The following is a 15,373-nucleotide window of genomic DNA, read 5'->3' on the forward strand; positions in this document are numbered from 1 at the left end:
CATTACTTATTAGTACTACTTTTTTTTTTATTGTTGTAGAAATATCACTGCATAGATCAGAAAATTAATTGAAAAGGGTATTGGGCAATTGGCGACTCTAAATTTGTGACAGTGAATTTTTTCAATTTGAAGCTTTTAAACTTTGAAGATGGAATTAGCAGCGAATACCAGGTTCTTTTGTTCCTTTTTTCACTTCTAATTTAATAAATTATTACTATATTGATTGTTCTTTGAAACATTATATTAGTTCTTGTGGTTTTTTTTTCACTATGCCTCCTAAGATTAGAAAACATGAGTCTGGGTATGAAAAACGTAAGAAAAAGAAAAAAATTGAGGAGTTAACTCAATCTCAAAGAGGAGCTCTTGATAAATTTATTATAAAAGAACCACAAGTTTCTTTAGAAAATCATAATTATGACATTGTTGATGTTGAAATTCCTGAAAACATGGTTCCTAATGAGAATGTTAGTATTGAGAATCAAACTGAAAGTGTTGATGTGGAAAATAGAGGTGACGTGCCCATTGAAAATGATAATGTGAAAAATAATAGTGACGTGCCCATTGAAAATGATAATATGGAAAATCAAAATTCTAATACTAAAAATAGTGATGATGATCATTTGAATAATTCACTTGAAAATGAAGATGTTTTAGAGGATAATGATAATAACAATGAAGAGCAATCAAACCCATTTGAACATTTGCTTGATATATTTGATCCAAGAAATTGGGATGCTCTTGATTAAAAAATGATTGATTTATTAGTGATGAAGAGTCCAAAAAGAGATTGTTCTATTATGAGTGGTTCTAAAGCTAAATTTTCTAGACGATTCACTGCTAATTTGTATACTAGAGTTTTATCAAATGGAGAGAAGTGTGATCGAGATTGGCTTGTTTATTCAAAAGAGTTAGATAGAGTATTTTGTTTTTGTTGCAAAGTTTTTAAAAGTGGGATTGGTAGAGGCATGTTAACAAATGAAGGCTTTAGTGATTGGGCACATATTGGTGAAAGACTTAAAGAGCATGAAATCAGTATGGAACATGTTAAAAATATGACCACTTGGTATGAATTGCGTCTAAGGCTCAAAAAGAATCAAACGATTGATAAAGCTACTCAAAGACTAATTGGAAAAGAAAAAGATCATTCGAAAAAAGTTTTACTAAGAATTAGTTTAATAGTGAAATTTCTTGCTAAACATAACTTGGCATTTCGTGGTTCTAATGAGAAATTGTATCAAAATAGTAATGGAAATTTTTTGGGCTTAATTGAAATGTTGGCTGAGTTTGACCCTATTATCCAAGAACATGTTAAACGCATTACAAATGATGATATTCATAATAATTATCTTGGAAATAACATCCAAAACGAGTTAATACTTGTGCTTGCTTCTGCAATTAAAACTGAAATCATTAAAAAAGTTAAACAAGCAAAGTATTTTTCTGTGATACTTGATTGTACTCCTGATGTTAGTCATCAATAGCAGATGTCCTTGATATTGAGATATGTGGATGTTTCTTCACATTCTGTTAGCATTGAAGAATCATTTTTAGGATTTTTAAATGTGAATGATACAACTGGTCACAGACTTTTTGATGTTCTACAAAATGAGTTGAAAAAACTTAATCTTGACATATTTGATGTGCGGGGACAAGGTTATGATAATGGGTCAAATATGAAAGGAAAACATCAAGGTGTACAAAAGAAATTTTTAGACATAAATCCAAGAGCCTTTTATACTCCTTGTGGTTGTCATAGTCTTAATTTGACATTATGTGACATGGCTGAATCATGTAGTAAAGCTAGAGATTTTTTTGGAGTTATTCAGCGTATTTATACGATTTTTGCCAATTCTACTGAGAGATGGCAAATTTTGAAAGATAATGTGAAAGGATTGACTCCAAAATCATTGTCATCCACTTGTTGGGAGAGTCGTGTAGATAGTGTTAAAGCTATAAGATCTCAAATGATAGATTTTAGAGAAGCTTTACTTGAAGTGTCAGAAAAGGATGAACTTGATTCTAAAATAAGAAGTAAAGCAAAATCCTTAGCAACAAATGAGCTTGGTGATTTTGAGTTTTTAATAGCAATTATTATTTGGTTTGAAATATTATTTGCTATTAATTTAGTTAGCAAGCTTTTACAATCAAAGGATATGCCTATTGATGTTGCTATGGAAAAAATAAAAGGGTTAATTTCTTTTTTCGTGGGATATAGAGAAACAGGTTTTTATAACGCCTTGAATAATGCTAAGGAAATTGCTATTGAAATGAATATTGATCCAGTTTTTCCTCAAAGGCGCACAATTCAAAGAAAAAGACAATTTGATGAGAATTTGAATACATCTGTTGAGTTATCTGGAGAGGAATCTTTTAGAGTTAATTATTTTCTTTACCTTGTTGATCAAGCCATTGTTTCTCTTGCTAAGCGATTTGAACAATATCAAGAATATGAAAATATTTTTGGTTTCTTGTTTACTTCTGACAAGCTCCAATCGTTAGACAATGCAAGTTTGAAGTCTTGTTGTAGTCATTTTGAAAAGGCATTGAAACATAATGAACATTATGATATTGATGGGAATGAATTATATGTGGAGTTAAAGTTATTAACAGAAATCTTGCCTAGGAAAAAAATGAGAGCTATTGATATATTAAAGTTTTTGAAAGGCTTAGATTGTTTTCCTAATACAGTTATTGCGTATAGAATTTTGTTGACTATTCCCGTGACAGTTGCTTCTGCAGAAAGAAGTTTTTCAAAATTGAAGTTGTTGAAGTCCTACTTGCGGTCTACCATGTTACAAGAAAGGCTTAATGGATTAGCATTGATCGCGATTGAAAATGATATTTTGGAGACTGTAAAATATGAAGAGTTGGTTGATGAATTTGCTTCAAAAAGTGTGCGAAGGATGGCTCTTTTTAAGTAGAATGTTGATATTAGCTTAAAGTTTGTAATGGAAAAATAACAATTTTAATAAAATAGTTTGAATTTTTGGTGCTTAATTTTGTAAAATATATAATCGTAACAATAATATTTGAAAATATTATTAGTTTTTAGTTAAACTTTTTTTATTTGTTAGGGGCCCAAATTTTTAGATTAAAATAGGGCCTCCAAAATATTTAAGACGGCCCTGATAAAAATATATAGATAATTTAAAATACTTTAAGTTATCTTAATAATAATTTCAATATTTAACTAAGATTTTGTTAAATTTTGTTTGCTAAGGATGAATCTTCAGACTAAGAAACTGCCCAGCATTATTGATACGTTCCATGACATACACAATCATTCGACACGTGGATGGGTGAACACGAATGCTAAGGATGCATATGTAAGTAACTTTCTATGTTTTGTATATGTGTATATTATTCAATTATATTATGTATTAATTGTCTTGTTTCTAAACTGCGGGGTGCCTTGCAGTAAGAAGTCCAGACACAATCTCAATCTTATTCTGAAGTAGGAAGTGTCACTATTAATGAGACACAAGTCGTCTCAAAGGTACTTGGTCAACGTCATGGCCACAACCGATGTATTGGACGCAAGTTGAAGGGCACTAGTATTTTTGCCTCAAGCGCCACCGAATCCTCTTCACAATCATAGGCATCACCATTTTCGTCTACCACAGTTGGCCGTCCAAGGGTACCACCTGAGGCTTTCCAGTCCATGATTCAACATTTCAGTCAAGCCTTTATCACCAAAAACAACAACTTTCAGCAAATGCAATAATTTTTGCAAGCAATAAATCTGAACATCCAAGCACCACAATTTTAGTCTGTCAACTTGGATATGAATATGATGCAGTTCATGATGGCAAGCTTTCAACCACAACAACCACAACCACCACAACAACCCGACGATAATGACTTTGGAATTGATTTTGATGACATTTAGTTTTATTATATTATTATTTTGAACTTATTAATATTTTGTGTTATTTTTTTTATTTTGGAGACAATACTACTTATGTTTTGTTATCTTACATTTTGGAGACTATGGATATTGTTAAATTGGTTTCATTATTTAATTAAATAAGTTGGTTTTATTTATTCAATTAATATTTAATATTTTATTAAATAATTTTTAATCAATATAATTCATTAATTAATTTTTTAAAAAAATTGTATACACTACGGCGACGACATGGCGTCGTTGTAGGCATATAAACCACACACTCTTCAGCGACGATATGTTGTTATTGTATATGAGGCGGTCGACGGATCGTCGAGTTTTTGAAATTCAAATTTTTAAATTTTGCAACTAGCAACAATGACGACATGTCGTTGCAATATCCTAGTCCTACCGAAAAAAGGATTCCCTATATGCCGTCGTTGTAGTAAAACACTACTGCGACGACTGCATTTTGTCGTCGTTGTAGGTTGCCACACATACGGACCTACAACGACGTTGTTTTGGCGATGACAAGTTGTCGTTGTACAACTACGGCGACGACAAAAGTTGTCGCAGTAGAGTCTTTTTCTTGTAGTGTTATAATTTTGAAAACATAATTGATATAATATTTTAAATACTTTAATATGAAATTTTAAAATATGTGATGATAAATTATTATAGTTCATTTATTACTCTTTTTTTCAAATTTTTTACATTATTTTGATGACTTTATTACTTTTTTTTAAAATGTTTATAAGACTTTAAATCATGAAATAAAAATAAGACATCATAACATCTATGAATACAAATTTGTAAACTTATAAAAAGACAATAAAAGTGTAAAATAGTTTAACCCTTAATTTTTTTAAATGAAAAAGGAGATAAAGACAATTACTAATGATATAGTCTAAACCTACTATTAATATTTGATTTTTAGTTATTTACTATTGATATAATCAAATATTAATTGTTCTCGCTTGGTGTAATAACTCTAATTATAAAACTTACATTGAAAATACAGCAGCTAACCTAAAAGGCAGTAATGTTTAGTTTTTAAAGTTGAATACGTCAAAAACAATTAGTTTTATTTAGAGTATCTAGTTTGCACGATGCATATTTATATAATTACAGATTTAATATCTCTTTTATATATAAAGCCTGTAGATAATGAATTTTTTTTTATTTTAACGTTTGTTTTGTTAAATTTAACGAAATATTCTAAATATTTAATAGAATATGCCTTTAAAACTATTAAAAAAATATTTATTAATTATATTAATATAAATTCAAATATTATAAAATATTATTATTATAATAATATTTAATATAAGACTACATATATAATAATTATATTAATATAAATTCAAATTAAAATGTTATAAAATATAATTATTATAATAATATATAATCCAAAACTAGATATTTAATAATTATATATTAATATAAATTTAAATATTATAAAATATTATTACTTGTTATACCCAGATTTCGAGCCATAATAAATGTGACCTCGAAAGTTGGATTCGCAACGAATGAGCCCGTAAAGTTCGAAGTAGGCTCCAGGATTAAATATCGAGCCTACAAGACTGAGACGACCTCGATTGTGGTGACCTCGAAATATTTACGATCTCGAAAGGTAGCTTCCGAGACGCATCTATCTTCAGGAATGACCTCAAACCAGGGGTTCCGAGCCTGACGCGCATACGATCTCGAAAGACATGTGACCTCGGGAGATGTCGTTAGTTCGAACGATGGTGTGAGATCTGGGAGAATAAAGCCTCGGAGATATATGATAATAACCGTGAATATCTACAAGTGTTATCCACAAGAGACGCAGTCTACATTTATCACTGTAAACCCCCTAGAATCGTGAGATATTATTTGATTAGTTATACGCCCCCTGGTCTTCAGGGGACGTTTCCTTTTATATCTGATTATAGGCATTTAAAGCCATTTATTTTATTTACACAAAAAGAGTAACTACCCAAAATATGTGGGATAGTATTCTGCAAACCTTCTCTATAAATAGAGAAGTCGTGCATCATTGTAAAGGACTGAAAATGCTGAGCCTTGAGAGAAAACTCTGAAGAATTCACGCTTAAGAATTTTCAGAGATAATCTTGAGTTTAATAACAGAGACTCGTGGACTAGGCAGATTTAACTGCTGAACCATGTAAAAATCATGTGTTTGTGTTGTCATATTTTAATTGGCCATTATCAGTTACTGTTTACGTGCTCTCCTTTCATTGTTGACGAAAAACGGCGTCAACAGTTTGGTGCTTTCATTGAGAGCCTTAAGCATTCATCCCTGAAAAAATCATGGCCACAAACAATCAGAACACACCTGAAGAAAATTACCCAAGACGTCCTGGAAAACAGCCAATGGAGAACCCGGATGTTGAAGAGAGAAGTGGTTCTTCTGATTCCCGGGGACCACCTCCTCCACCAAGGGATGAGGATATGTACTACAATCCGGAGCGGTACGTTCCTATTGTGGAACTTGAAAACCGGCAATTGAAGCAGCTGTTGGCAGAGGCCAACAAACGGAATGAGGAGTTGACAAGGATAGCCGCAGAGGCGCAGGTGGCTCAGCCCCCGCCTCCGCCCGAAAACCAAGTCTCTCCTCCAAGGGACGTGCATGTTCCTCCCCGGAGACCCCGTGGGTGTCCACGAAAAGATGCTGCCACAAGGAGGCCGACTCAACCTTCGGCACCAGCAGAGCCATCCGCTCCACCTAGGCCCTAGAGGAGTACTCGGGCTCGGGCCCCGGCTAACCCGCCTGTGGAAGTGCCTGCAGGAACTGAGAATAACCGAACCCCTGCAAAGGCTCGGACTCAGGTGCCTGGGAGCGCACCAAATGCGACTGACCCATCTCGGGCGAATTCTGGACCCTCTAGGCCGCGACAAGGGTGGCAGCCACCGTCGCCTATACGGTTTCCTCCGTCACCCATAAGATATCCTTCGCCCCCCCCCCCGCAGGAACGCTTAACCCGTTCGAGATCAGAATGAAGGGCGTGCGGGGGAAAGAAAAGGAAACAGGGAGACTTTCCAGGAGCGGAGAGGCGCCCCATTTGAGAAAAGTCAGACGTCTCGGTCTCGCACTGCGGAGACGAAGCGACGTGGAAAGAATCCATCACGAAATAACCAAGCAACGAGTTTTACCAGTGAAGATTTCGGAGATACCAGGTCAGTTAGTAAGCATGACCGAGGTCGTAAGAATACTGGAAGCCACAAGAATCGTCCTGACCTGCGAAATCACCTGAATCAGAGTCGGGGTAATGAAGATCAAACACATCCGGACCTGAGGGATCGCTTGAATAGGCGTAGAGATCCCCTGCGGAGACGCGAGCCTGGAATCACGATCAATGACAATCGATTCTAGACAGTACCTTCTGCGGACCCAATCCAAGAAAGAATCGATCAGCTTGAAAAATCCTTTAGGCTTTTGAAGAATGAACGAGGAAATGGTCGATATAAGGACTTTGACGAGGAGCTCGAGCCGTTTGCTCCCCATATTTCCAACACTCAATTTCATCAAGGGTTTCAGAATTCTCACGTCCCAACGTTTGAAGGAAAGACCGACCCGTGTAGTCACTTGAGCACGTTCAACACTATCATGAGAGCCAGTAACGTGGGTTACGAGCTCAGGTGCATGTTGTTTCCAACATCATTGGCAGGACCTGCCAAAAGTTGGTTCAAAAAATATAAGAGACACTCAATAACTTCTTGGGAGCAGTTGTCTAAAGACTTTAAGAAGCAGTTCAGAGCAATGATGGGGGTCAGACCAGAGGCATCCACCTTAACTAACGTCCGACAACAGCCGGGCGAAACACTAAAAAGTTACCTAACAAGGTTTAATCTGGAAGTCGCCCGAGCTCGGGACGTGGACGACAGTGGGCACCTAATGGCTATCCGAGCTGGTGTATTACTGGGAAGTGCCCTTTGGGACGACATGCAAGGGAAACCGGTAAGGTCAATAACCGAGTTTAACAGACGAGCGCAGAGGTTTGTCAATGTAGAGGAAGCGAGGTCGACGCTCAAAGCGACTTCCTAATCCGAAACTACAACGATAAACATCAACTCTGTCTCAACCTCGGCGAACCCAGCAGCTCCAAAGCCTGCCGCGGAGAACCCCTCCAAGAGGAAAAAGAACGAAGGAAGTAACCCCGAAGCCGAGGGAGGAAAGAAGAAGAAAGGGGAGTGGTATTTCTCCGTGTATAGAGTATACACCGAGCTCAATGAGTCTCGGGAGAACATATACCTGGCTAATGAAAACCAGGTCCCCTTTAGGCGTCCGGACTCGATGAGAAATCAAAAATCCAAGAGGAATTCCAGTAAATATTGCCGGTTCCACAGAGACACCGGGCATACAACTGATGAATGTCAACAACTGAAGGACGAGATCGAAGGGTTGATCTCGAGAGGTTACTTCCGGCAATATGTCAAAAACCAGAGTACTGGTCAGACGGCCGCGAGCCAGAGAGTAGCCGCACCTCCGACGACGCAAAACAATAATTCCCGAGCACGGGAAGAAGACAGGCCCCCGCCGATAGATGGAGAGGATGTAATAACCATCTCGGGAGGGCGTCACTTCGCAGGAGTGGGCAGGAATGCCCAAAAGAGATATGTCAACGAACTAAGTCTGGGGATGAATCTCTTTATGAACCCGAACCTAGGGCTCCCAAAAGTCAGAGGATTGAGACACAACCAATAACCTTCACCGAGGAAGACGCCTCCCATGTCCAGTTCCCGCACCATGATCCGCTGGTCATTACTCTTCAGCTGGCCAACAAGAGGGTCCACCGAGTTCTCATAGATAATGGGAGCTCAGTCAACATACTTTACAAAGCAACCCTCGAGAAGATAGGACTCTCCCTTCGCGACCTAAAAGCGTGTGCAACTACTTTGTACGGCTTTTCAGGAGAAGGAACCGCCTGCATGGGATCCATCGAGCTCCCAGTGACCTTGGGAGACTACCCAGTCTCGGCAACCAAGATGATGGAGTTCGTGGTAGTAGATTTACCATCAGCCTACAATGTACTGCTCGGGAGACCCGCCCTGGCCGGGCTGGGGGCAATGTCATCAGTAAGGCATCTGGCCCTTAAGTTCCCAACCCCTAGCGGAGTCGGGACATTGAAAGGAGACCAGCTAGCAGGGAGGGAGTGCTACAACATCTCCCTGCGAGGAAAGAAACAGACGAGCACACAAGCACTCGTCATCGTACAAAACAAAGACGGAACAGTCTTAGAGGTTGACGAAGAGATTGATCCAAGAATTGAGGAGAGAGCTGACCTCGAACCTTTAGAGGAGCTCGAAGAAGTCCAGCTCGAGGAAGCTGATTCTTCGAAAAAGGTGAAGGTCGGAAAACACCTCCAAGATGAGGCAAAATAGCAATTAATTTGCTTTTTGAAGAAAAACCAGGATGTCTTCGCGTGGTCACACTCAGACATGATAGGGATAAGCCCGAATGTAGCAAGCCACACACTGAACATAGACAAAAGCTTTCCCCCGAAGCAACAAAAGCGAAGACAGCTGGACGAAGACAGGAAGAAAGCACTGAAGGAAGAGGTTGACAGGTTAAAGGCAAACCAATTCATTAGGGATGCCTTTTACCCTGACTGGGTAGCCAATCCGGTTTTGGTCCCAAAGCCCAATGGGACGTGGCGAACCTGTATTGACTACTCGGACCTCAATAAAGCTTGCCCAAAAGACTGTTTTCCGTTACCAAGGACTGACCAGCTTGTGGATGCCACGACGGGGCATGGCCTGATGTCGTTCATGGATGCTTATTCTGGATATAACCAGATTCCCATGCATGCCCCCGACCAAGAACATACGAGCTTCATCACGGATAAAGGGCTATACTGCTATAATGTCATGCCATTCGGGCTCAAGAATGCTGGAGCCACATACCAGCGGCTCGTAAACATGATGTTTTCAGAACAAATAGGGATCAACATGGAGGTTTATGTTGATGACATGCTTGTCAAGTCTTGACTTAACAAGAACCATGTTGATGACCTCGAAGAGTGCTTCGGTGTGCTCAGAAAGTATAACATGAAGCTAAATCCTCAGAAGTGTACTTTTGGGGTGTCCTCAGGAAAATTTCTGGGCTTTATTGTAAACTCTCGTGGAATCGAGGCTAACCCCGACAAGATTAAGGCCCTGATTGACATGCCCTCACCCCGGAGGCACAAAGATGTCCAAAGTCTGACTGGCAGGATGGCAGCCCTAAGCAGATTCATCTCGAAATCTACAAATCGTGGTCTTCCATTTTTTAACTTATTGAGAGGAGGTAAGAAGTTTGAATGGACGGAGGAATGCGAGCTGGCCTTTCAGGAGCTCAAAAAGCACCTTGCGGAACCACCCATCCTATCAAAACCTAAAACGGGAGAAATACTGTACCTATACCTTTCAACTACCGAACACGCGATAAGCGCAGTGCTCGTTCGAGAAGAAGAGAGGGTGCAGAGACCCGTTTACTACATCAGTAAAAGATTACTGGGGGTAGAGCCAAGATATCCATTGATGGAGAAACTCGCGCTCAGTCTAATTCATTCATCTCGTAAGCTCCGCCCCTACTTTCAGGCACATCCCATCCATGTGCTGACTGATCAACCACTTAGGCAAGTCTTGTCTAAACCCAAAGCTTCAGGTCGACTTCTTAAATGGGTTGTTGAGCTCGGACAGTTCGAGATCACCTACCACCCGAGAACTACCATAAAGGCACAGGCATTGGCGGACTTTATAGTGGAATGTACTGGTATAGTCGACGACGAGGTAATAACCACGGCCCACGAGCTGTGGAAACTTTACGCCGGCGGCTCGTCAAATGAAAATGGAGCGGGGGCAGGTGTTATTCTGATCACCCCCGTAGGGAGTAGATTTCACTCCGCTTTAAGATTTGGCTTTAAAGCATCGAATAACGAGGCCGAATACGAAGCTTTACTCGCGGGACTTCGTATAGCAAAGGAGCTTAAAGCTAAAGCTATACATTGTTACAGTGACTCCCAACTCGTGGTTAATCAAATCCTAGGAGAATACCAGGCTCGTGGCACTAGAATGGCAGCTTATCTGGAGAAGGCAAAATCCGCATTAGAGTATTTCGAGTTTTATGCAATCGAACAAGTTCCCCGAGAACGGAACTCAAATGCAGATGCCTTAGCTCGACTCGCCACATCCGCCGAAAATGAAGAGCTGAATGTTGTACCCATAGAACACCTATCAGCACCTAGCATTAACGAGCCAGAAGAGGAAGATGTGTGTATGATCGAAACAGAGCCGACCTGGATGACCACGATAGTTGATTATCTCGAAAATGGAACTCTTCCAAGAGATCAGAACCAGGCTCGAAATTTGATGTATCAACTTCCCCGTTACACCATTTTGGACGGAAAACTATACCGAAGGGGATATTCCATGCCATTACTTAGGTGCGTAACCCCTCCCGAAGCTAAGAAAATCATTGAAGAAATTCATGAAGGGTTCTGCGGAGATCACACCAGGGGGCATAGCCTGTCCAAAAAGATCATACGCCAAGGATACTTCTGGCCAATCATCAAAACGGAATCTTTCGAATACGTGAAAAAATGCGACAAATGCCAGAGATTCGCCACGATACCCCGAGCTCCACCATCCGAACTGACCATGTTGACTTCCCCATGGCCTTTCGCGGTATGGGGCATCGACCTCATAGGCTCTCTCCCGACTGGTAAAGGTGGAGTAAAATATGCTGTGGTCGCCGTAGATTACTTCACAAAGTGGACGAAGGCTGAACCGTTGGCGACTATAACTTCAAAAAAGATCCTTGATTTTGTGGTAAAAAGCATCGTGTGCCGCTATGGAGTGCCGAGGAAGATCGTATCCGACAACGGAACCCAGTTCGATTGCGACTTGTTCACCGACTTTTGTGAAAAGAACGGCATAATAAAGAGTTTCTCATCAGTAGCCCACCCTCAAGCGAATGGCCAAGTCGAGGCTGTCAACAAAACTCTCAAAAGTTCTCTGAAGAAAAAGTTGGAGGAAGCGAAGAGGCGATGGCCCGAAGAATTGCCCCAAGTCCTTTGGGGATATAGGACCACAGCTCGAACCTCAACAGGACATACCCCGTTCTCTCTAGCATACGGCTGCGAGGCAATGTTTCCCATTGAGGTGGAAATCCCAACGATCCGAACTCATATTTACGATCAAATTTCAAACCACACTCAGCTCGAAGAAACCCTAGACTTGATTGAAGAAAAAAGAGAAGAGGCTCAGCTGAGAAATGCTGCCTACCAGCAATGAACTACCAGATATTTCAACAAGAGGGTTCGAGATCGAAAGTTCGGAATGGGAGATCTAGTGTTGAGTCGCGTATTCTTGGCAACTCGAGATCCAGCAGCTGGAGTGCTCAGGCCGAACTGGGAAGGACCGTACCAGATAGAATCAATCATCCGTCCTGGTGTGTACAAACTTGCGAGATTGGATGGGAGCCTGGTACCGCGAGCATGGAATGGCGAACACCTTAGACCTTACTATCAGTAGTGTAGGAAAAATGTTGCCTATAACCATGAGTTTCTATCTGTATTAGTTTGTTTGCATTTGAATTCCATCAAATAAAAGATCTATTTCGTTCAATATGTTATCCCTTTTTATTTTTGGTAATCTCTCTTAATTTAATAACCTATGGTCACACTTATAGGATATTAAGGGGGCATCATTGGTATATATACCATCAACTTAAAAAATAAAAAATATATAAAGTATTTGGATATAACCAGATACGCGAGCTTAGATAGCTCGGATATAACCGAGTTATCAAAAATATATAAAGTATTTGGATATAACCAGATACGCGAGCTTAGATAGCTCGAATATAACCGAGTTATCAAAAATATATAGAGTATTTGGATATAACCAGATACGCGAGCTTAGATAGCTCGGACATAACCGAGTTATCAAAGATATATAAAGTATTTGGATATAACCAGATACGTGAGCTTAGATAGTTCGGACATAACCGAATTATCAAAAACAGGAAACGTTTGGAGTTAACCAAATGTGCAAACTTAACAGGTTTGGAACAAACCAGCCAAAAAACTAATCGACGATAAGTAGGAACCTAAACCTACATCGAGATAAGTCGAGATCGAGGCTAGAATATCTTAAAAAAAAAAAAAATAGTTTCGAACTCTTAACCTTGGAGCAAAGACCGAGGACGAGAAAAAGTGACTAAGCAAAAAAGATATAACCAATTCGTTTACGTTACATATCATATAAGTACTTTCGAGTTCATGGTTAAAGTAACAACCGACTTTGATGAATAACAAAGTCGGGAGCGGATAATTTGAACAAACTATGCATGAATGCATCGAGTTTCGAGCCTAAATCCACAATATGTTTGTATGAACAAATAAACATAAATGATTCATCAATATAAAATGTGCAAAATATTTCGAGCCAAGAAATGTAAAGCATATGAAAGTCAATGTTAGAAGAAATTGTACCAGCCCCATGGGCATAAATTAAAATAGTTACAAAAATAAGGGGACGCAGCCCCAATAAGTGATTTCCCCGAGATCAGATTTAAGGAAGAAGAGTCTCCTTGGCCTTCTCAGCATCAGTAGCACCGGACCCCCCAGGACGAATAGCATGACTATCCTTCTGAGCAGCCTCTCGAGCAGCTTCACTTGCCTCAAGACGGGCATTCCACCGCTCAACATATTTGGCCTCGAGAGGACCCAAGAAGCTGGTATCGAGGTCGGCATTATCAGCCCAAAGTTTGAACATGGCTTGGTCGACCGCCTTCTCCTTCTGCTCCTTAAACTCGTCCAGGAGGCGGGCCTTCTCGCTCTCCATGATGTCGAAGGTAGCAGATTTCTCCTCTTCGAGCTTGGCATTGGCTTTCTCAAGACGAGTCTTCGCCTGTTCAAGCTTGGCATTCGTCTTATCCAGCTCCTCGAGACGGGTCTTCAGTTTTTCAAGTTCAGACTTCGAGTCCTTGAGTTCGTCAGCCATCTTAAGCTCGAGGTCCTTCGACTTTTGGGCCAGAGACATGCTCGTATGCACCTCGTTGGTCAGCTTATAGTTAAGTTGTGCTGAGACGACAAGGGCCTGAAATACAAAGAACGAATTAGATCGCGAGCTGAGATACAAACATTTAAAGGAGAGTTGCGAAGGTTACCGCGACAGTAAGTTCGATACTCTTATCATAAAGAGTATTGCAGTCCGAGGCCTTGTGCACAAGGTCCCAATGGTCGGCGCCGAAGCCTGAAAAGCTCTGACCCACTCAAGAGAGGACATCCGAGCTGAGCACAGCCCCTTGGGTCCCAGCGGTGCCATCAAGCACGAACTCCTCAATATGAGGACGGGCCGTCGGCAGCTGAACCTTGGAGACAGAAGGTTTCTTTGGGGGCCGACCGACTGTTATTTGAGTATCGGTCGGAGGAAGCGAGATGGGCACGGTTGAGCCAGACGCGTCAACCTGGACAATCGGTTCCCCAGTTGTGCTCGCAGTAATCTGGGCCGTCGGAGTCTTCTCGTGGCGCCTGGGGATCTTGGCTGGTCGGTCAGACCTCCGCGGGATTCTCGGACGTTTACTCTTCTGAGCTCCGGATCCCTCATCGCTGAAAAGCACAGCGTCGAGATCGGGATCCATGGCACCTGCGCAGTTCAAATCTAGGTTAGACATAATGATAATAAGCTTGGAATAAAAAAAAAAGAGAAACCAAGTGAAGAAAAAACCTAACTGGAACTCTCCCCCGAACTAGAGCTCGGGGACCATGAAATTCCCCCATCTTCAGAAGAAGCAGGGGGAGTACCTTCCCTATAGGTGGGTGATAACCTCGAAAGGTCCCTATAATCGTTGGTCCCATACTGGACAGCTATCCCATTCCACACTTCGTCCAAAGTATACATGGTATCATACTTCCCGAGCCCACTATCAAACCTATGGACACAGTCGTCTACCCAACTCCATATGTAGAAGTGGTATCTATCATGTGGGCATGAGACTAACCTATTGGGTTTATGTTTTAGTAAGGTGGGGGACCACATTCTCGAGGTAGGAAGGGCTTTACCTTCATCCGAATCTGAGCTTGAGGCTTCATCATTAGCCTCATTCCCCGACAACGGACTCCTTATGCGAACTGGAGGTGGCGGCCTTGCTTCTCTCCTCGGAGGGAGGGCGCCTGTGGGCAAAGGCACCTGCCCCCAGTGTTCATACTTTTTATTGGACCAGTCAGAGGTGGACTGGCCCTCCCCCAAAAGTCCACAGTTTCGGAGCCTGTCCTCGTGTAAAAGGTATAGGAAAGACCTTCTGCCATGGGGGAGTTGGAGCAGGGTCTCTCTGTGCCCCTTCATTGTCTCGTCAGGGGTGGGACGCTAAAAATTGGCTGAAAGACAGGACAAATTTCAACTAAGTACGAATCTAAGAGCTAAAGTCCCGAGCACAGAAACAAAAATAACGAGAATACTTACGAATCCGCCTGAACTAGCAGTGCCGAGACA

The 15,373-nt window shown here is 40.9% G+C and overlaps 1 pseudogene; it reads left to right on the forward strand.

Annotated features, from left to right (window-relative positions):
- Positions 1-269: 269 nt before the first annotated feature.
- LOC133823679 (uncharacterized) lies at positions 270-2,921 on the forward strand (annotated as a pseudogene).
- Positions 2,922-15,373: the final 12,452 nt, after the last annotated feature.

Source organism: Humulus lupulus, chromosome 3 (genome assembly GCF_963169125.1).
Source record: "Humulus lupulus chromosome 3, drHumLupu1.1, whole genome shotgun sequence".
In the NCBI taxonomy this organism is placed as follows: domain Eukaryota; kingdom Viridiplantae; phylum Streptophyta; class Magnoliopsida; order Rosales; family Cannabaceae; genus Humulus; species Humulus lupulus.